We start from the raw sequence: 22,195 nt of genomic DNA on the forward strand, positions 1-22,195 counted from the left end.
TTATACTTTGAGGATTCAATCAGCAAAATTCAGATAGAGAATGATTCTATAGTCGTTGGTTTTTCTCAAAAGAAAGTGGCAAGGAAAAAAGATTAAAGAAATATGAGGCATGTCAACCAACCACAAAGAGTGGGCTTTATTTGGATTCTGATTAAATAAACTGTCAAGAAGAAATAACACTTATGAAGAAATTAGAAATTTTACTCACTTATTTAAAATAATAACCAACTTATTCTTATTATAATAGTATGGTTATGGCTTTTAAAACTATCATTGAGTGATAGTGAAATATGTATGGATAACATGACATGATGACAGATTTGCTTCATAATGATATGGAGTTGGGAAATGGATGAATCATGAGTCTCATGAATTGACAATTATTAAAACTAGGATCAGTACATGGGGGTTGATCTCATCATGGTGTCTATTTTAGTATGTTAAATTTATCCTGACTAAAAGTTTTAAGTACAGATTTTGCTGCCATAAAGTATACCTTTCTAATGGCCCATTATGAAGGTCAAAGTGCAGCTCCTGACCTAAAGGTACATTTACTCCATCAGCTTTTTAATTACGCTTGGATCTTGGCAGATAGCTTGACTTTCTCCAGGTTCGCTTTATAAAAAAGGAGTGGTCTCTTTTAAATGTTTATGGACAAATGAGTAAGCCCCTCACTGGGATTATTTTGAATTGTTAATTTTTATTAGTAGAAATAGGCTGTATTCCCCTAGACCTCTAAAATCAACAAAAGATGTATTTCCACATTTAACAAATTTAAATTCTATACTAAAACAAACTTGTTTTCTCAGTTCCAAATTTATTCTTTTTATTAGAGAAATTTAAGTTTTTAATTATATCTATGTCAATGGCACCCCACTCCAGTACTCTTGCCTGGAAAATCCCATGGGCGAGGAGCCTGGTAGGCTGCAGTCCATGGGGTCGCTAAGAGTCGGACACGACTTCCCTTTCACTTTTCACTTTCATGCATTGGAGAAGGAAATGGCAACCCACTCCAATGTTCTTGCCTGGAGAATCCCAGGGAAGGGGGAGCCTGGTGGGCTGCCGTCTATGGGGTCGCACAGAGTCGGACACGACTGAAGTGACTTAGCAGTATAGCAGTAGCATGTTTGCTTGCATCATCCTGCTTGTTACTCTTCCATCTTAAAGTCTAGTACATGGAAAACTGAAAATAGGATCTTGGTCTATCACTCCTGAGGGACAAGCTTGTGTATTATTTTGTTTTTATCCTTACTAAAATTCTGCCTCACACGCATTCATAATAATCTAAAACAAAGCCCATGGGATCTAGACCTGAGTGCATTTATCTGATATTAAATGTAATCCCAAATAGGTCATAAACTGTCAAGAACAAACAAGAACACAGTCATACATTTTACCTTTCTAAAAGCAGAGATAATAGTATGGAATTGATTTCAGCTCCACTTTCCCAGTTTCCGGACTCCCATGTCATATCTCCAACTTGGAGAATGAGGTCATCACAGATTCTGGTCATTGCTGTCTTCTGCCATGGTCTCCAGGGAGTGGATGCTAACTAACTAACTAACTAACTAACTAACTCCTCTTTCCTCACACTTATCTGAAGGCCCTCTGTTTGGGCCTGATTTGGGACCTGGGCGAACTCCTCTTTTGCCAGCTTTGGTTTCTCTCCTGCATGGTCTTCCGTGTCAGGTATCTCTGGCCTTCCTTTCTTACTCTGCAATTCTCAACACGCATTTTTGTTGTGCGGCGGCAGCACGTCCATGATGCACCCCACAGGCAGCAGCGGATCCCCACGCCAAGGAGGATACAGAGGAGCCAGCCAGGCCGGAGAATATCCGGAGCTTGCGGAAAACCAGGTTCTACGAGCTTGGCCTCCGGTGCGCGTGCAGGCTGGTCTCACGGGCCCGGGTCTTAGTGGACCTTCCTTAAAGGAGAAGGTGGAATTTGAAGTACAAGGACTGTTTCCTCCAGGCTGCTTCCTTAACCAGGGATGCCCCAAACTGCTCCAGAGTCCATCCACCCTGCCCAGTACCAGGAAGCTCAGTTGGGTCAGAGGTGCTCCTCATTCACATCCAAGGCAGCTCTGGCCACACGGAGGAGGGGATGAGCCCCGGGCTCACCGACCACACTGCTGGTGGAAGCCCGCACACCCAGAGAATCCCAGGCTTGCCTGCTGCTCCTGGCGGTCCCTGCCCCGGCCTACAGCTGAGGGGTGTTATCCAATGGAGGCGGAAAGCACCTTGCTCCACCGAGGTGAGTTTGGTCGTCAAAGACCCTGCTCTGAGCCGTCCAGCCTCAGGCTCCGCCAGCCTGTTTGAGAGTCCTCGTGGGGAGCCGGATCTTTCTGCATCCTCGGAACAGGTTAAAGTTTAGGTTACCCAGCTCGTCCCAGTCCACGCGGGAAGCAGAGGAGGGGGAATAGGGCCCTCCTCTACCTGCTCCAGGGCCTTTTCCTGCCTTGGTCTCCAGGAGGGAGGTTTGAGGCTGGGCCCCTTTTCCCAGTTTCCTTGGTGAGGGGGTTAGTTGGGGGGCTTTGTTGGCAGCGTCCTCAGAGACGTCAAATTCTGGCTTTAGGAGCCCACTCCTGGAAGAGTCGTCTGCTTGGGCATTGGCTCTTCCTTCTGAGGACGTGGGGGCGTGGCCCCTCCGGCCTTCAGAGGGCAGGCAGGTCAGTGTTTTCCGGGCTAGGCGTATACTCCGCAGCGGCTGCGGCATGCCAGGGGCCCGAGCTCTGTGGGCTCCTTCTAGGGGCCAAGCGGTGGAGGCGCAGACACCACGCCAGTTTTCTCCTTCCGTGCTGTGTGGGTCTCTCTTCTGTCTTGAGAAGACGTCCCCAGAGAGCCGTCCAGGACTGGGGAGTTCTTAGGTATGTAAGAAGAACTAACGTTTTCCTCGGCGGCTTGCTCGGGGCTGCCAGATATTCGTGCCGGAGATGCCACTTGGTTTTTAAGACTTCTGGGGTCCGGCAAGAGTTCGAAAGATGTAGGAATTTTCAAAACTCCTAAACTTTTCCCTCTAAGCCACACATTAGCTGCATTTGGTAAATTTAATAAGTTGTATTTTAAGTTTTATTCGGTTAGAATATTTTTCAGTTTCGCTTTTGATACCCTCCTGGGCCCTTGGACTGTTTAATCAAAAGAAATTTGTTAGCAGGTGCAAGGAAAATTTCCGACAAAGCTTTAATAGGTTTCGTGGTGCAGCTGGAGGGAGCAAAAACAAGAAACAGGTGTCCTTGGCTAGTTGGTTCTTTAAATGAGATAACAAGCTGGGGGGTGGGTCTTTGGCTTGGGCAGGAGGTGTAGTTTGAGTGGTCTGTTCACCACCTTAGTGGTCCCGGGTACAGCATTACCAGCAGTAGCCTGCTTTTTCTTGTGGTATCTGAGAAAGACAAAGTTGTTTTGTGGCATTTTTGCGTCGTTTTATTCATAACTGCCTAAGTGTGCAGTTAATTTCAGTCCCTAATAGTTTCTTTGTTGGGCAAGGAGACATTTGTCCCGGTGCAAGCACTCTGCAAGCAAGCTGGAATCTAGATTGCCGGGAGAAATATCAATCACCTCAGATATGCAGATGACACCACCCTTATGGCAGAAAGTGAAGAGGAACTCAAAAGCCTCTTGATGAAAGTGAAAGTGGAGAGTGAAAAAGATGGCCTAAAGCTCAACATTCAGAAAACGAAGATCATGGTATCCGGTCCCATCACTTCATGGGAAATAGATGGGGAAACAGTGGAAACAGTGTCAGACTTTATTTTTCTGGGCTCCAAAATCACTGCAGATGGTGACTGCAGCCATGATATTAAAAGACGCTTACTCCTTGGAAGGAAAGTTATGACCAACCTAGATAGCATATTCAAAAGCAGAGACATTAGTTTGCCAACCAAGGTTCATCTAGTCAAGGCTATGGTTTTTCCTGTGGTCATGTATGGATGTGAGAGTTGGACTGTGAAGAAGGCTGAGCACCTAAGAATTAATGCTTTTGAACTGTGGTGTTGGAGAAGACTCTTGAGAGTCCCTTGGACTGCAAGGAGATCCAACCAGTCCATTCTGAAGGAGATCAGCCCTGGGATTTCTTTGGAAGGAATGATGCTAAAGCTGAAACTCCAGTACTTTGGCCACCTCATGCGAAGAGTTGACTCATTGGAGAAGACTCTGATGCTGGGAGCGATTGGGGACAAGAGGAGAAGGGGACGACAGAGGATGAGATGGCTGGATGGCATCACTGATTTGATGGGCATGAGTCTGAGTGAACTCCAGGAGTTGGTGGTGATGGACAGGGAGGCCTGGCGTGCTACGATTCATGGGGTCGCAAAGAGTCAGACATGACTGAGCGACTGATCTGATGTGGTCTGAAGCACTCTGGTAGAAGGTCTCAGGCCCCAGCCTATCCCACACTGACCCATACCTTATTTAGAAATGGCAGCTTGATTTCTAAATCATTAGGAATTTTCATCTGTCTTTCTGATAACTGTTTTCTAAATTAATTCCACTGCTGATTGAGAATATCCTTTGTATAATTCCTGTTCTTTTAAAATTAAGGTCTGTTTTATGGCCTAGAACGTGGTCCATCTTGGTAAAATCAACATTAGCTTGAGACATATACGGATTCTGCTGCTGTTGAATATTCTATAGATGTCAGTTAGATCAGGTGTACTGTAGCACAGGTTATGCAAAGCTGTGCTGAATTGATCCATCAACTGACAGAGGATATTGATGTCTCTGACTGTAATGGTGAATATTTCTGTTTCTCTTTTCAGTTTTATCATTTTTTCCCCCACCTGTATTTTGACGTTCTGTTAGGTACATGTGCATTTAGGAGTTTAATGTCTTTTGAAGACTGACCCTTTTTATCATTATACAATGCCCTTCTTTATCCTGGATAATCTTTCTTTTTCTGAATAAGCTTTATGTGAAGTTAATATAGTTATTCCAGGTTTCTTTGGATGTTTGTTAGTATATCTTTCTCCTTTCCTTTCCTTTATACCCAGATGTAGGTTTTGTATGTAGAGTGTGTTTCTTGTAGTCAACATATTTCGGTGTTTTGTTTTCTTTTTTCTGTTTAAATGACTCTGATAATTTCATTTTTTTCAGTTGATGTTTTTCAGATCACTTGAAAAGTGAACATTATTATAGTTGGATTATTATCTGGTGTTTTAATTGAGCTGTTATGTGATTTCATTTTGTTTCCTCACTTAGAATATCAACTGTATTTTTTAAACTCTTATTTAGTGGTGTTCTTGGATTTTATAAGATACATATTTTTAACTAATCTAGTTAAAGTTATAAAGTTATAACTTTAACTAGATTAGTTAAAAATATGTATCTTATAAAATCCATATATATATAAAATATATATATATATTTTATATTTATTTATATATATAATATATATTTTATATTTATTTATATATATAATATATATATTTTATATATATATAATATATATATATAATCTATAATATATATTATATATAAAATCCATATATATTTTTTATTTATTTATATTTATTTATTTATATATATATTTATTTATTTATATATTTTTATTTATTTATATATTATATATATATTATATTATATATATTATATATATTTATATATAATATATATTATATTTATTTATTTATTTATTTATTTTTATTTATTTATATATTATATATATTATATATTTATTTATATATATATATATCAAATCCATATATATATATATAATCCATATATATATATAAAGATATATATATAAAAGATATATAAAGATATAAAGTTATAAGATACATATTTTTAACTAATCCACCTCAGAAAACACGGTACCACTTTAAATGTAGTGTAGGTACTCAGAACATTCCCAGTTTCTCTGGTTGCTTCTTATATTACTGTATTAGTCTGCTTGGGCCACTATAACAAAATACCAGACTGTGTGCCTTAAGGGCTTACCTGGTGGCTCAGATGGTAGGGTCTGCCTGCAGTGTAGGAGACCTGGATTTGATCTCTGGGTGGGGAAGATCCCTGGAAAAGGAAATGGCAACCCATTCCAGTATTTTTGCCTGTAAAATCCCACGGACAGAGGAGGCTGTCAGGCTATAGTCCATGGGGTTGCAGAGTCAGACACAACTGAGCAACTTCACTGCTTCCTGCTGTGTGCCTTAAAGAACAAAAATTTATTTTTTATCAGGTCTGAAGTTTGGGATGTCCAAGAACAAGGTGATAACCGGCTCAGTGGCTGATGGGAGCTCTCTTTCTGGCATGTATTTATATGGTTATCTTCTTGTAACATCTTCACATGGCAAAAAGAGAGTCCAAGCTCTTTGATGTCTCCCCTTATAAGGATACTAATCCTATTGGTTTGGGGCCCCACTCTTATGATCTCAATCTTAATTATCTTCTTATATGCTCTATCTCCAAATACAGTCACATTTGGGGTTAGGGCTTTAACATATAGGTTTTTAGGGGGCACAGTTCAGTCTGTGGTAATTAACATCATTCATTTCACTTACTGATGTGCTGCACCAATGCATTTTCACTAGTTTTACTTTAAGCACAGAATATCTTTTAGATCAGTTAAGAATAGAACATTATTTTACTTTTATTCTTTCTCTGATAGTCTTATTTATACAGATTGAAGTTCTGATCTATATCATTTTTCTTTTGCCTGATGATCTTAACATTTCATGAAAGGCAAGTCAGCTGGCTATTTCCTGTTTCTTGTTAGTTTGAGAGTCTTCATTTTCTCTTCACTTTTGATGAGTAATTTACTGGATATAGAATTCCAGCTTGGCATATTTTTTTCTTTCACCTTTTTAGTTTTCTTAACTCTCTTATATACTTTCTAATGAGAAATTTACTATAATCCATTTTCCTTGTTTATTCTTTCTCAATTTTCTTCTGTTTGGTGTTCTACAGTGTAAATATAATATGCTTGGATGGTTTTCTGTTTGTTTATATTCATCCTGTTTATTCATTGAGCTTCCGTAAAATGTGTTTTGGTGACTGCCACTAATTTTAATGGATGCTCAGCCATATCTATAAACCAAAATTTTTGAAACAAATACTGATTGAAATAAAGAGGAATATTTATTTGTAGTTTGCTAGTACTGCAGCCTGGGAGACACAGATTCAACAAGCACTTAAATTGTGTTTTGCTAGCCTATAAATTGCCTTGAGAATCCCAGGGATAGGGGAGCCTAGTGGGCTGCCATCTGTGGGTTCGCACAGAGTCAGACATGACTGAAGCGACTTAGCAGCAGCAGCCTGTAAAATAGAGGAAGCTTATAAAGGCAAAAGCTGTAAGGCCACAGTTAGTCACATACATTTTTTGTCAAGAATTGTAATTGAATCTGTCAAGAATGGTGCTTGTTAAGCAAGGATTTGTTGGGATCTGACATGGTTGCCTGGTTACAAGCAGTGAGAGGGACTTGAGACCTTAAAGTTGCAGTTGGTAGACATTGTTCCCAATACACCTGGTGATATCATTTGGTTTGATATAATTAGGAGGAAATTCAAGTTCTCAGTGGTCTAGAGATACATCCTGGACCAGATCCTAAATGTTTTCCTGTCCCCAGTTTTGTGTGTCTGAACTATGAATACTCCCTGCTGCTGCTGCTGCTAAGTCGCTTCGGTCGTGTGTGACTCTGTGCGACCCCAGAGACGGCAGCCCATTAGGCTCCCCCATCCCTGGGATTCTCCAGGCAAGAACACTGGAGTGGGTTGCCATTTCCTTCTCCAATGCATGAAAGTGGAAAATGAAAGTGAAGTCGCTCAGTTGTGCCCAACTCTTAGCGACCCCATGGACTGCAGCCTACCAGGCTCCTCTGTCCATGGATTTTCCAGGCAAGAGTACTGGAGTTGGGTGCCATTGCCTTCTCCAATGAATACTCCCAAACAATTTCAATTTGTCATCAGTCATTATTAAAATTTTTTCTGCTCCATTATTTTTTTAAAAATTTTCTCTTGCTCCAATTATAGGTATGCTATAATTGTTTTATATTTTCTCTTTATACTTCAGTTTGGAATATTTTTGTTTGTCTGTTTGTTTAAAGAGACTTTGTTTTTTTAGAGGAGTTTTAGGTTCACAGCAAAATTAAATGGAAGATAACATAGAGTTCCCACACACCCCCTACCTCCATCAACATGCAACCTCTCCTGCAGTCAACATCCAATACCATAATATAAAAATGTCAACAGTCAGTGCAACTTCACTGTCACATCATCACCCAAAGTCTGCAGTTTACACCCATGTTCATTACTGGTTCATTAGCAAATTACATAGTTCATTATCAAATGTTATTGATATTCCTTTAAGGTCACTGATTCCTCAGTTGTGTTGTCTACTGATGAGCCCATGAGGGACATTCTTTCTTTCTGTTACTGTGTTTTGATTTCTAGTATTTGCTTTTGACTCTTCTTGTAGCTTCTATCTCTTTGCTGATATTACCCATGGCATTGCATATTGTCTCCTTTTTTCCATTAGAGCCTTTAACGTACTAATGATTGATATTTTAAATCCACTACATCCAGCATCCATATCCTATCAGATCATGTTTCTGATACTGCTGTATCTCTTTAGACAGTGTTTATTTTTTCTTGCTTTTTGGCATACCTTTTAATTTTTTTTATTATAGAGCAGACAGATTATACTGGGTAATAAGGCATCAGAGACTTGGGTTTGATCCCTGGGTTGGGACGATCCCATGGAGGAAGAAATGGCAACCCACTCCAGTATTCTTTCCTGAAAAATCCCATGGATAGAGGAGCCTGGCAGGCTATAGTACAAAGGGTCAGTTACTGAGCACATGCGCACACATACACACAATAAGAAATCAAGTAAATAGGCTTTTAGTGAGAATTTATATTAATTTGGCTTGGACCTGCATTTAATGTTTGTTCAACTGTAGGTGCAAGATGCTTCGAATTCCTCTAATGCCATTATTTTAATCTCTTCTCTTGACTTGGAGGCTTCTCTGTACTGCTACTCAGAAAGAGTAAGCATCTTTTAGCTCTTAGCTACTATCTCCTGGAGCAGCCTCATTGTGGTGCTAAAATGTGGGGGAGAAGGAACACTCTACAATCTACATCTACAGATGACTTGACTGCAGCCATGAAATTAAAAGACATTTGCTCCTTGGAAGAAAAGCTATGACCAACCTAGACAGCATATTAAAAAGCAGAGACACTGCTTTACCAACAATGGTCAAAGCTATGGTTTTTCCAATAGTCATGTATGGAGATGAGACTATAAAGAAAGATGGACTATAAAGAAAGCTGAGTGCTGAAGAATTGATGCTTTTGAACTGTGGTGTTGGAGAAGACTCTTGAGAGTCCCTTGGACTACCTGGAGATCCAACCAGTCCATTCTAAAGGAAATCAGTCCTGGATATTCATTGGAAGGACTGATGCCGAAGCTGAAACTCCAATACTTTGGCCACCTGATGGGAAGAACTGACTCATTTGAAAAGACCCTGATGCTGGGAAAGATTGAGGGCAGGAGAATGGGACAACAGAGGATGAGATGGTTGGATGGCATCACCGATGCAGTGGAGGTGAGTTTGAGTAGGCTTCAGGAGGCGGTGATGGACAGGGAAGCCTAGTGTGCTGCAGTCCATGGGTCACAAAGAGTCAGACACAACTGAGTGACTGAACTGAACTAGTTTATGGCTCTGGATCTCCCTGGTGGCTCAGATAGTTAAGAATCTGCCTGCAATGCAGGAGACCTGGCTTTGATCCATTGTTTGGGAAGATTCCCTGGATAATGGAATGACAACCTACTCCAGTATTCATTCCTGGAGAATTCCATGGACAGAGGAGCCTGGTGGGTTATAGTCCATGGGGTTGCAAAGAGTCAGACACAGCTCAACTACTAACACTGTAACTTTTATGACTCTAGCAGCTTCTGCTCCCACTAAGCAGACCTTGGCTCTGATCCTCTAGCTTCACCTTTCTCTCCAGATTTAATAGTGGCAGTTTGCACTGACATCTCAGATTGCTAATGGATCCAAGAAATGTCACCAATTTTTGGATTTTCCAGGTTTTTTCTTCTTATAAGAATCAGAGTGACTGCTTCCAAAATTTTTATATTTTTAAACTGAAAGTAGAAATGCCTGTTTTTCTAATTTTTGAAAACTGATTTTGTGTAAGTTTAAATGACTAAGCATTGCCATCTCAACTGCTTTTAGTTCAGAATATTTGAGCAGTATCACGTATGCTATAGCAATCTAATTTTTGCATTAAATATTTTGAGGCATGCTTATGTTAACATTTGAATGAAATCTTAAATATAAATTCATCTGAATTGTTCAGATATTTCTATTAAATATTTTAAAATCTTCCACAAATATAATAGGTATATATAGAAAAATATTCTTGGTTGGAATGCAAGAAACACTTTTTAATGGGCTATATAAATTAACTGAGATTTACTTGAATGGAGATTTATTAAATACTTGAGGAATTCTCTGTCTATGACTTTACAAAAGTGTTGTTATCCCTTTCCCAAATAAGGGCTATCAGCCCTGGGATTTCTTTGGAAGGACTGATGCTAAAGCTGAAACTCCAGTACTTTGGCCACCTCATGCGAAGAGTTGACTCATTGGAAAAGAATCTGATGCTGGGAGGGATTGGGGACAGGAGGAGAAGAGGACGACAGAGGATGAGATGGCTGGATGGCATCACTGACTCCATGGACATGAGTCTGGGTGAACTCCGGGAGTTGGTGATGGACAGGGAGGCCTGGCGTGCTGTGACTCATGGGGTCACAAAGATTCGGACACGACTGAGCGACTGAACTGAACTGAAATTTGGTTTAAAATGCTAGTAGTCTAAGGCAGCAGAGGTGTTGGAAGTTTGCTTTCTCTGCAACTTTGAAGAGAACATCATGATGTCCCATTAAGACTCTAAGCACAGACAGAAATGGAAAGACAGCTTTTTTTCTTTTCATTTTAAAGGTTTTATTTACATTAAAAATGCAATTTCATGTTAAAGGGGAAAAGAAATCATTGTGACACTAAATCTGCAGCAAGTTTTGTACATTCTGCAACTGTACACATTGGAGACCTACTAGGGTGAATTAAAGATGCTGATTTTACAGTTTTCACAAGTAAACAGGAGATGAAAATAGAATCAGTCACAAACCACTAGAGAATTATAGCAGCATGCCATGATGTTGATTTTTTTATTTTAGCAAGTAGACTTTAACACATGTTAATGATTTGAGTGATTATCCATACAAGTACTATAAATAATCTGATGCAAATATATGCATACTTTAAAAAATATGTGAAATAATTGCATTATCAGGTGATATTTTTCCTGTTATTATATGTTAACTGGTCTGTATTTCAATTTCATTTTCTTATGAATTTAGTTTAGAGATAGGGTAATTCAAATATATTTTCAAAATAATCCTAACTTAAAAACCAATTTCTTTTTGATAATGTATTATACTCTATATCTGACATGTTTCTAGTACAATTCAGAACCAAATGGCTAGGTTTCTTCGGCCTAAATTGCTAATTTGTTCATAAAGTTAAATCACATTCAAGTACCTTAAGAAAAAATTCTAGCAGAAATCTAATTACTAATATTATTATTATTAAATTAACATTAAACCAACCCAAAGTGAAATCACTAGTTGTTTATTACTTTGACAAAAATTTTACATTTTCTTGTAAATATTAACTCAGCTTTAGTAATGCCACTGAAGTTTTATAGCATAGAACTTGTGCTTTGATTTATGACTTGGATTGTAGTTAGAGTTAAGAAAATATTGTTCTCTCCGATTAAAAAATATCAAAGGGAAAAGGCACGGTAAGTTTTATGTGCTATAGTAACTAGAAAATTATGACAAAGTTAATGCATACATATGGGCGGTTTCCACCTAAAAAACTCAAGATGCATGAGTCTCTTTTCACTGAAATGAACACTTCATCGTTTTCAGCCTTGGCAATGAGAGTCTCCCCAAAGAAACAAGAAGTGTCTTGTTTGCCCAGTTCTAGAATTATGTTTGACTGGTGCTATTTCTCAAAGTCACATCTTAATTTGTTTCCTGGGCTTCATTGGAAAGTGTCTGATGCATCCTCACCTTCATGTTTGCAGTCCTGAAAATGAATCTTTCTAGAATAAGAAGACTGGAGAGGACTTTTCTAAAGGGCTTAAAATGAAAGTATATGACAAAGATAAAAATATTATGAAGGAAAATAATCTTCAACAAATATAAACTCACTTGACGGTAAGGACTTTGGGAAATAGTAATGCAGTGTTATTTATGTTCTATACTCAGTTGAGGCTTATGGGCACATCATTTTAATTCAAGACAGAGTTAAGTCATGCTTTAATACATTTAGTAAAAATAAATATTATAATGAAATAAGACAGATTCACAGTAGCAGTTATCCCTATTTGAACTTATCATTGATAGTTTATATGAAGAAGTGACAGCTGAGCCCTGACTTCAAAGTTTCACATCAGCAGGGTAAAGGAAAGAGTCCAAGTTGAGCGGTCAGTCTGAACATTAGCACACAGTGTTAGAATGTGGAAAATACTCTCTATAGGAGAAAATACTTGTGTTTCAGCAGTGGAAAATACATGGTTGTTAGAATTTAGAACTGATACTTGGGTATGGCCACTTTGTTGAAGGCATGGCTTTGGCATTTAGAGACATTATTTTGGAAACATTTCTGGTCTGGGGGCAATAAGGAGGTAATTACAACTGTCAATTGTAATTTCCCAATTACAAGGAATTAGGAAAATACTTTTTGGAAATATAAATTAAAAAGCTAGAAGATTATGATAGGTTTTAGGGGTAGAAATAATATATCTGGTAACTGATTAAAAATGGTTAGAAAAGAGTTGAAGATAACTGACTTAAAGACTTTGGGGCTGTTATGCTTTAATAAAATGTGAGGAAAAACAAAGAGCAGATTTTAAAGAATAAATTACTGTTTGTTTTGGATATCATGATTTTCAGGTTCAGTTCAGTTCAGTCGCTCAGTCGTGTCCGACTCTTTGTGACCCCATGAATCGCAGCACGCCAGGCCTCCCTGTCCATCACCAACTCCTGGAGTTCACTCAGACTCACGTCCATCGAGTCAGTGATGCCATTCAGCCATCTCATCCTCTGTCGTCCCCTTTTCCTCCTGCCTCCAATCCCTCCCAGCATCAGAGTCTTTTCCAATTAGAGGGGCTTCCCCAATGGCTCAGTGGGTAAACAATCCACCTGTAATACAGGAGACATGGGAGACATGGATTTGACCCCTGGATTGGGAAAATCTCCTCAAGGAGGTAATGGCAACCCACTCAAGTATTCTAACCAGGAAAATCCCATGGACAGGAGTCTGGCAGGCTACAGTCCAAAGAGTCACAAAGAGTTGGACTTAACTGAGCAACTAAGCATGCATACATGTTATTAGAGAGCCCTCGTATTCATCGTGATAATTTGCCTATATTATAGATGATAAATTAAGTCTAAAAGAGGCTAAGGTCACATGATCTTGAGTTATTTAGCAGACGTTTGAAGTCAGTTTTGTCTAAAACAGCAGCTCTTTTCTATAAAGCACACGTTTCTTTTTGTCAGTGTAAGTATGACAGGTTGTATTTAGTAAAGGACTCGAGAATGTGTAAGAAAGCCCAGACTGGCCAGGCTGCTCGCTTTCTCCTACAGCTTCTACTACTTGGAACATATCATTCAACCATAGTGAGTTTCAATGTAGGTTTAAAATGTGGATAATAGCACCCACCCTAAGCTTCTTGAAAAGATTATATGTAATACTGTTTTAATAAATTGAAGTAACATCAAAATTCTCCAAGCCAGGCTTCAACAATATGTGAACTGTGACTTTCCAGATGTTCAAGCTGGATTTAGAAAAGGCAGAGGAACCAGAGATCAAATTGCCAACATCCATTGGATCATCAAAAAAGCAAGAGAGTTCCAGAAAAACATCTACTTCTACTTTATTGACTATACCAAAGCCTTTGACTGTGTGGATCACAACAAACTGGAAAATTCTGAAAGAGATGGGAATACCAGATCACCTGACCTGCCTCCTGAGAAACCTGTATGCAGGTCAGGAAGCAACAGTTGGAACTGGACATGGAACAACAGACTGGTTCTAAATAGGAAAAGGAGTACGTCAAGGCTGTATATTATCACCCTGCTTATTTAACTTATATGCAGAGTACATCATGAGAAACACTGGGCTGGAAGAAGCACAAGCTGGAATCAAGATTGCCAGGAGAAATATCAATAACCTCAGATATGCAGATATCACCACCCTTATGGCAGAAAGTGAAGAAGAACTAAAGAGCCTCTTGATGAAAGTGAAAGAGAAGAGTGAAAAAGTTGGCTTAAAACTCAGCATTCAGAAAACTAAGATCATGGCATCTGGTCCCATCATTTCATGGCAAATATATGGGGAAACAATGGAAACAATGGCAGACTTTATTTTTGGGGCTCCAAAATCACTGCAGATGGTAACTGCAGCCATGAAATTAAAAGATATTTGCTCCTTGGCAGAAAAACTATGACCAACCTAGACAGCATATTAAAAAGCAGAGACATTACTTTGCTAACAAAGGTCTATCTAGTCAAAGCTATGGTTTTTCCAGTAGTCATGGATGGATGTGAGAGCTGGACTATAAAGAAAGCTGATTGCCGAAGAATTGATCCTTTTGAACTGTGGTGTTGGAGAAGACTCTTGAGAGTCCTTTGGACTACAAGGATATCCAGCCTGTCCATCCTAAAGGAAATCAGTCCTGAATATTCATTGGAAGGACTGATGCTAAAGCTGAAGTTCCAATACTTTGGTTATCTGATGTGAAGACCTGACTCATTTGAAAAGACCCTGATGCTGGGAAATATTGAAGGCAGGAGGAGAAGGGGACAACAGAGGATGAGATGGTTGGATGGCATCACTGACTCAATGGACATGAGTTTGAGTAAACTCTGGGAGTTGGTGATGGACAGGGAGGCCTGGTGTGCTGCAGTCCATGGGTTCACAAAGAGTTGGACACGACTGACTGACTGAACTGAACTAAACAAAAAAATATAAATTTATATAAGACTGGAAAAAAGTGGGTCATATTCACAGACCATAAATATCAATGGTTTTTTGCTAGACCAATACATATGACATGACATTCAAGGGTGACATCAACTTTTGACTCACATTTCTTAGGAAGGTGAGTTATGAAAATGAAGATCCTGTTACATCTTTGGAGGCCACAGAGATCAAGACAGTGCTATTATAGACAGACTGAGAATTCTAGCTTTGGCCTTTTTGCACTCCACTGTATCAGTGGTTTCAAAAGTGAACTGCCCTTTACTTGTGGGGCAGTCACATACCTGAGAAGCTACCGTTAATCACAGTATATATTTAGAGTATGTGGACATGTGACAATAAAGATAAAAACTGTGACCTCCCCCTATTATGACTCTTGATACAATAGGGATAACAACTATTACAGCACCTCCAAGAAACAGGTTGAACAAGATCTCATATTTGTGCCAGGGAGGCTGGTGCTGGTGCATAGGACTCTCTAGAAACAAGAGAGTCTACACAGAGAACACCTTTATGTACTGGACAGTCAGTAGTTCAGCTACCTTCCTCTTCTTTGAAGAGGCTGGGTTACTGGGCTGGTAGCATAAACTGGCGTCATCTCCCATCATGGCAAACACAGACCTCCCATTTCAGGGGTAAAGGAGTAGGAGAACTTACTGGAGTTAGTGTTTGTTTCTAGGAGTTATTCAAGAATCTTCTTTGTCTCTCTTCTGTGAAGAATGACAGACACCTCTGCTTATATTATAATACTGATGAACTCTGTTTCTTCCTCTCTAGATATGTTTGATCAGGTACTGGCACATCTCATCTCAATGGAATTGAAAATCTTTTTATTTGTGTGGCTTAGGGGAAATAGGTCATCTTATTTGCTTTGATCTGAGTATTAGTCTATTGCAAATGAACAACAACAACAAAAAATGTTCCACATGTTCTGTGTCAGTTCATTCCCATTATCAGTGTACTGCGCAGTGGTGTGGGACCAAAAGTCAAGTTATAATTAGCATACTATTTTAATTCCTCCACCTCTTGGTATATATTCCTCTGCTTGAGACAGCCAGGACCAAGTCAGGACCCAGGGTATTGTTGATTTCCTGGTCAAAAGCCTGGTGACATCTTGTGAATATCATATGAAATGAATTCACATACTTGTAAAGCTTTATTATAAGGCACAGAAAAGGAACCAGTCTCTGTATTGGGACAAAAATCATAGACCTTTGAAAAGTGTTTCTGTAAGCAATAAGAGAACTTTGAATATCTTCAACGTATTTATTTATTAAAGTTCAGAAGGACATTTGATGAGATCGAATAGCTTAAAAGGTCGTGAAAAGTATAATAAAGGTTATTGTAGAGAAATGTGATTGACAATTTCTGCTTTAAAAGTGCACTTGGAGGGAGTAAATATAAGACAGGGTAATAGAAAAGCCCATTTTGTGAAATAGAGGATAAAGTTAAGAAATTGATGAATCATAAAGGCAAAGCATAGAAAACACAGAGTAGATCTCAGATGCCCAATGTAGTCTCATTTAATTAATCTTTTTACATATTTATTGATTATTATAATTTTATATAAAGCACACTCCTGCTTGTTTGGGACCTAACACTTAGCATAGCAGACACTGTCCTTTTTTGGGAAGAGGCTAAAGTCAAGCAAATGAAACAGAAAATTAAGTAATTATGATAAAGCATGATAAATTGTCTGATCAGGTAAGTATAGATTGCTAGGAGAGTGAATAATGTTTATATGAGAGTACTCTTAATAGGATCATAGAGCCTTCTTAGAGAAAATGACATTTAAAATGAGATCTGAAATATGATAGTAGGTAAAGAAAGAAATGATGTGTTGGATTTCAGAGAAAATATCATGTGTAATGCTCCATTAGGTCCATATAGAAGAGAGAACAGGCTTCCCTGGTGGCTCAGATGGTAAGCAATCCACCCGTAATGCAGGAGACCTGGGTTCGATCCCTGGATTGGGAAGATCCCCCGGAGAAGGGAATGGTTACTCACTCCAGTATTCTTGCCCAGAGAATTCCGTGGCCAGAGGAGCCTGACAGTCTATAGTTCATGGGGTTTCAAAGAGTCAGATACAACTGAGAGCCTAACACATACTTTTCACACACAAAGAAAGAACAGGGCTTCCCAGGTGGCTCAGTGGTAAAGAATCTGCCTGCCAGGCCAAAGACATGGGTTTGATCCCTGGGTTGGGAAGATTTGCTGGAGGAGCAATGGCAACCCACTCCAGTATTCTTGCCTGGAAAATCCTGTGGACAGAGGAGTCTGGTGGGCTGCAGTCCATGGGGTCACAAAAGAGTCAGACACAACTTAGTGACTAAACAATTGCAACAAAAGGAGAGAACACAGTACATTCAAAGAAATGAAAAACATTCTGCTTTTGGTTGAACAGAGGGTCCATTTCTTTCGGTTGTATAATTCACTGGGTTAAGCTTAATTAAGCCAGATACTGGCAAACTCTGACTCAAGCCAAAAATTAAGAAGCAGTAGCAGGGGCCAGTGTGTCTAGAGACCTGCATTTCTTACTGTGACTGCACAAAAATTGAGTGCACACCGACCGTAGGAAATTATTAGATTTCATAGGACTTTGACGCATTCTAGTAGTTTATAGCAATTTCTTACTTTTGATCATAGATGTCATGTTCTTGGATCTACGAACATCCTCCATGTCTTTCATTAGAGTGCACTGAAAGCAGGTATCTTCCAAAATGAATTTTAAATTAATTAATTTTTTCTGTGAGATATCTCTGCATCAAATGCATCTTTTATTTATCCTGAACCTTGAGTACTGTATTTCCCATTTTTTAATCTACCAAGCACTATAATCTTCCCTATAACCCTGTAAAGTTGGTGCTATTTTTTTTTTTAAACATTTATTACTTAAACAATGAGAACACTAAGACACAGGGAGCTTGAGTTACTGGCCAAAGTCTTCAGAGCTAGAATAGTGGAGATCGTTTTCAGATACATTTATTCCAAGTGCAGAGCTACCTTCTTAATCACTATATTTTAAGAAAACCTATCTATAGATCATTTTTAAAGTAATATCATTGCTGACTTAAGAACTGTGAGGGAATGAGAAAAACAGACAAGATAAAGGAAATTAGTGAAGAAAGAAGAAAACAGAAAATTTTTCTGAGCTGAAACAAGAAGTTTATTTTACCAAATGCCACCATATGCTCCCTATAATGAAATATGTGTGTTTATGAGACTATGTAAGCTCTTTTTTAAGCATCTAGGCCAAAAATATTGTAAAGTTTAAAAATAAAATAAAATGTTAAAAAAAAGTAGATGGATAACAGTTTTTTCCCTGTAATTTGAAAATTTTTTATAAATTTATTGAGATTATTCTTTCACTTTTAAATGTAAAATATAATCTCAGAGTTTTGTACATAGAAAATATATGAATCTTGTGTGAGATACAACACAGAAGAAATTGTACCACTAACATACTCTTCATGAAAATGCCACTGGATAAAGAATGCAAACTAGTAAAGTGCACGCTAACCAGATGGAGTTCAAAGTCCTTATAGTGAGTGGTAGAAGTCTTCTGGATGAGAGGCATTAAAAGGCAGCCAAGGTGACTGGAACCAGGAGAGGAGATTGGTATGGCAAGAAATAGACCTGAAGAAGTGGAATGATGAATTAGATCAGATGGGGTTTCATAAGCCAAGTCAAGTCATTTAGTCTTAGTAAGAATAGTGAGATGCCATTAGAAAACATTAAGAAAAATCACATTTTGGTTTCAAAATAATCTTTGTTTCTAGTGTGGAGAATGGTAGTGAAGGTGCTGAAAAATGAGTAGACAGAAGTCAAGTTGTTCTGGGATAATTCTAGTGTTTTTAATATCACCCTTTTTATTTACTATTATTCATAGTAACCTATGTAATGCAAAAATGGAAATATTTTAAAAATTAAAATTATGTCTGAATGTTACAATAATATTCTCATTTTTTAAAATAATCATATGAATATCTTCTGGGTAAATCCAACAAATGAACTGAAACATTATTATCACAAATTAAAGTTCAGTAAGATCATAGGTTAGAAGTATACATAGTTTCTTTAATAGTGTGAACGAACCAAAGCTTCTTAACCTAATATCTGTCATAAAAATATATCCCTGATTAAACATGAGTTACAAGAAAAAAATTAAAATTGGTAGAAAATGTACATGCGAATACTTTTCAAACATTCTATTTGAAATGCTTTTTTCTTGTACTAAACTCAAGGTAGAAACTAAGAGTGAAGTGAAGTGTGAAGTGGTAGTCACATAGTTATGTCTGACTGTTTGCAACCCCATGGACTATAGCCGGCCAGGCTCCTCTGTCCATGGGATTCTCCAGACAAGAATACTGGAGTGGGTTGCCATTTCCTTCTCCAGCGTCTTCCCAACCCAAGGATTGAACCCGGGTCTCCTGCATTGCAGGCAGATTCTTTACTATCTGAGCCACCAGGGAAGCCAGAGAAACTGTATAGGAATGTAACTGATAACAAAACAATGCTGCTGCTGCTGCTGCTAAGTCACTTCAGTCATGTCCAACTCCGTGAGACCTCATAGATGGCAGCCTACCAGGCTCCCCCATCCCTGGGATTCTCCAGGCAAGAACACTGGAGTGGGTAACAAAACAATGAAATATGCATAAAACAAAACAAAGGAAATATCACCATTGCTAAAGAAAAGTTTGAGTCATCTGCATTAAGGTGCTCAGGCAATCTGTGAGAAATTATGAAGCTGTGAAGAAATGGAAGATATTCTCTGAATGAACCTGTGAATTTATATACAGGAACATAATAAACAAGAGCAGCTAACTATGGAGACAGAAAATGCAGTTCAACAGGGGAGGGGGGAGAAACAGTATCATGGAATGCAAAAAGTTACAAGTTTCAGTGGTAAAATGTATTCAAATGATTTGAAGGCTACTTAAGAACTTGAGAAGGCGATAGCACCCCACTCCAGTACTCTTGCCTGGAAAATCGCATGGACGGAGGAGCCTGGTAGGCTGCAGTCCATGGGGCCACTAAGAGTCGGACATGACTGAGCGACTTCACTTTCACTTTTTGCTTTCATGCACTGGAGAAGGAAATGGCAACCCACTCCAGTGTTCTTGCCTGGAGAATCCCAGGGATGGGGCAGCCTGGTGGGCTGCCGTCTATGGGGTCACACAGAGTTGGACACGACTGAGGTGACTTAGTAGTAGTAGTAAGAACTTGAAAAAAATTAGAACTAGTTGTTGAATGGTCGTATGTTGAGGGGTCATGATGACATGTAATTACATGGTTTATTTGGAGATATTTAAACTAAGTAAAATAGATCATTAATTGTAGACACATCTCAGAGATATTGTGGCTTTGTTTCCAGAACACAGAGATAAAGTAAATATTAAAATAAAGTGGGTGACACATATTTTAATTTTCCAATGCACATAAAAGTTATGTTTATATTATACTGCAATTGAGTATAGTATAAAGCCTCCAATAGCATTATGTCTAAAATAAACAATGCACTTAACCTTGATTAAAAACAATTTTTTGCTAAAAGTGCTAAACTTCATCTGAGCCTTCAGTGAATCATAATCTTTTTTGTTTGTGGAAGTTCTTGCCTCCAAGTAGATGGCTGCTGACTGACTGATCAGGGTGGTTGTTGCTGAAGGTTGGGGTGACTATGGCAATTTCTTAAGATAAGTCAACAGTGAAGGTTGTAGCATTGATTGATTCTTTGTTTCACAAATGATTTCTCTGTAGTACCCAATGTTGTTTGATGGTATTTCACCCACAGAAGAACTCTCAAAATTGAAGTCAATCCTCTTAAACTCTGTTGCTGCTTTAATAGCTAAGTATATGTAATATTCCAAATCCTTTGTTGTTGGTTCAACAATTTTCACAGCATCTTCACCGGGAGTAGATTCTATCTCAAGAAACCACTTTCTTTGCTGAGCCATAAGAAGCAACTCCTCATCTGTTAAATTTTTATCATCAGATTATAGCAATTTGGTCATATCTTCAGGCTCCACTTCTAGTTCTCTTGGTATTTCTACCACATCTGCATTGACTTCCTCCACTGAAGCCTTGAACTCCTCACAGTTATCCATAAGGAGTGGAATCATTGGCTTCCAAACTCCTGTTAGTGTTGATATTTTGACCTCTTCCCCTGAGTCACAAATTTTCTTAATGGCATCTAGAATGACAAATCCTTTCCAGGTTTTCAATTTACTTTGCCCAGATCCATCAAAAGAATTGGTTTCTATGGCAGCTATATTGTTATGAAATATAATTCTTTATGACTTGAAAGTCTAAATAACTCCTTGTTCCATGATGCTGAATTCATGCTGTGTTAGCAAATGTGGAAACAACATTAATCTCATTGTCCATCTCCACCAGAGTTCTTGGGTGACCAGGTGCATTGGCACTGAGAAGTATCAGTTTGAAAAAAAAATTTTTTTAGCTGTAGGTTTCAACAGTGGGCTTAAAATAGTAGATAAACCATACTGTAAACAGATGTGCTATTGTCTAGGCTATATTATTCCATTTACAGAGCATAGGCAGAGTAGATTTAACATAACTCTTAAGGGTCCTAGGATTTTCAGAATGGTAAGTGAGCATTGGCTTCAACTTGAAGTCACCAGTGCATCTGTCTCCAACAAGAGTATCAGCCTGTCTTTTGAAGCTCTAAAGCCAGTCACCAATTTCTCTTCTCTATCAAAGTCTTCTAATGCAAATTCTTCCAAAAGAAAGCTGTTGTGTCTCCATTGAAAATCTTTTGTTTAGTACAGCCACCTTTATTAATGATCTTAGCTAGATCTTCTAGATCTAGCTAGATCTAAGCTAGAACTTGCTGCAACTTCAATGTCAGCATTTATGATTTTATGTTAGGGAGAGGGCTTCTTCCCTTAAACCTCATGAACCAATCTCTACTAGCTTCATACTTTTCTTCAGCTTCATCACCTCCCTCATTCTTCATAGAAATGAAGAGAGTTAGGTTAGGGTCTTGGTCTGAATTAGGCTTTGACATAAAGGAGTGCTGTGGCTGGTTTGTTCTTCTATTCAGACTACTAAAACTTTCTCCATTTCACCTATAAGGCTGTTTCTTGTGTTAACTGGAGTAGTAATTTTAAGTTCCTTCAAGAACTTTTCCTTTGC

Source organism: Bos javanicus, chromosome 21 (assembly GCF_032452875.1).
Source record: "Bos javanicus breed banteng chromosome 21, ARS-OSU_banteng_1.0, whole genome shotgun sequence".
In the NCBI taxonomy this organism is placed as follows: Eukaryota; Metazoa; Chordata; class Mammalia; order Artiodactyla; family Bovidae; genus Bos; species Bos javanicus.